Genomic DNA, 1,537 nt, shown 5'->3' on the forward strand with positions numbered 1-1,537 from the left:
ATACCAAGGCCAGCATTTTCTACCAATTATTGTTGGGTAAAATAGGTCTCAACCGCAATGGTACTTGTTTGTCTTCCATGGTTTAGAGAATGTAGAGCAGCCTCTGGTGAGATCACCAGGACAGAAGTCAGTTAGGACCAGTACATCAAAGGACAGATTTTGGAAACACTGAGCTGATTCAGTCAGAGGATGTTTAAGTGAACTTACTAAAACAGGGAGCAATTTCCTGTTTTGAATAGGTAGAGGCTTCCGTGGACACATTAAGCTGTAAAGGCACTGCTGGGATTTTAACCCAGGATCTCCTGTTTACAAGAGAGGCGCTTTCACCGACTAAGCCACAGCACCCGCCGCAGGCAACTACGCTAGCTGTTTCAGGTGGTCTGGTTTCGGAATCAAGTCTTAGGATTGCCACATTCTACTCGGTCACTCGTGTTTTTCTTGAAGCTGCGTAGAACGCGCATGAGGTTATTCTGGTTTTTGTCCTTGGGAAGTGGCATATCGCTATTAAAAACTCCACTTAGGCACCGCTGGGATTTGAACCCAGGATCTCCTGTTTACTAGACAGGCACTTTGACCAACTAAGCCACGGCGCCACACGCTTTGCGTATTTGAAAGCCTTTCATGTGAATGTTTCAATGAAATCAAATGGGCTTGTTAACGTCTTGCAATCGTTTTTCAGTAAAATCAAATCAAAGAAAAACAGGCCTCTGGAGCCACGAAAGGAGAAATGGATGAACTGGGACTTGCGAGGTCAAGGGACAAAGTGGCACTAGTCCTGTTTGACAAGAGGGCCTTTGCAGTGGACCAACAAGTTCGATGAGCATGAATAGAGCTTGCACTTCAGACGCCTAAACAACAATCGTCCCTGGGTGGGCTCGAACCACCATCCTCTCGGTTAACAGCCGAGCGCGCTAGCCAATTGCGCCACAGAGACACTTACCTGCGTCGGCATTCAAAACATCCCGTGTACTCGTCTTGCAGTCTCGGTTCCACGATGCGCAAACGCCGTGTCCTTTGACAGCAATTCACGTGTCCCCTTTATTGGGCCACATCTTACAATCAAATAGATATCTGTCCGGCCTACCTCTAAACACAAAGCATTTTCATTGTTCTGTAGAAGTGCATGCCGACCCATCGACGCAACAGGTTGTTTTCTGATCAAACACGTTTCTTTTTTAAACCAGGAACCAGAGAGGAAGTCCGTCATCCAGAGCTTCCTCTCCAGACTGATGGAGGTGGATCTTGTGCAAGTTCCTCCCTCATACTGATCTTCTTCCTCTCTCTGGTTGTTGGTCTTCATCGGTACTGAAGATGGTCCGGTGGGGAAGGATGCCGACTGGAGACCCGGAGTTGTGGGTTCAAGCAGGGATAATGCTGCAGGTGGATTTCAGTGGAAAGATTCCTGAAACAACAGCAGACATGCTTTACTTGCTACAGTGCGCTGGTCCATTGTGGTTCTGCTGAAGGGAGACCGGACTAGTACCCATAATGAATGTCTTTCTTTCACAGCTCATGTTCAAAGCTGCAGTCTGTCTGG

The 1,537-nt window shown here is 47.5% G+C and overlaps 3 non-coding genes across 3 annotated transcripts; all 3 read right to left on the reverse strand.

Annotated features, from left to right (window-relative positions):
* Positions 1 to 271: 271 nt before the first annotated feature.
* On the reverse strand, positions 272 to 345 carry trnat-ugu. Its single transcript has one exon. It is a non-coding gene; the product is annotated as a tRNA-Thr (tRNA).
* Positions 346 to 519: 174 nt separating this feature from the next.
* trnat-agu lies at positions 520 to 593 on the reverse strand. The gene has a single exon. It is a non-coding gene; the product is annotated as a tRNA-Thr (tRNA).
* A 267-nt stretch (positions 594 to 860) lies between these two features.
* Positions 861 to 934, reverse strand: trnan-guu. Its single transcript has one exon. It is a non-coding gene; the product is annotated as a tRNA-Asn (tRNA).
* Between the last annotated feature and the right edge of the window lie 603 nt (positions 935 to 1,537).

The sequence above is a fragment of the Micropterus dolomieu genome, unplaced genomic scaffold (assembly GCF_021292245.1).
Source record: "Micropterus dolomieu isolate WLL.071019.BEF.003 ecotype Adirondacks unplaced genomic scaffold, ASM2129224v1 contig_5606, whole genome shotgun sequence".
Lineage (NCBI taxonomy): Eukaryota > Metazoa > Chordata > Actinopteri > Centrarchiformes > Centrarchidae > Micropterus > Micropterus dolomieu.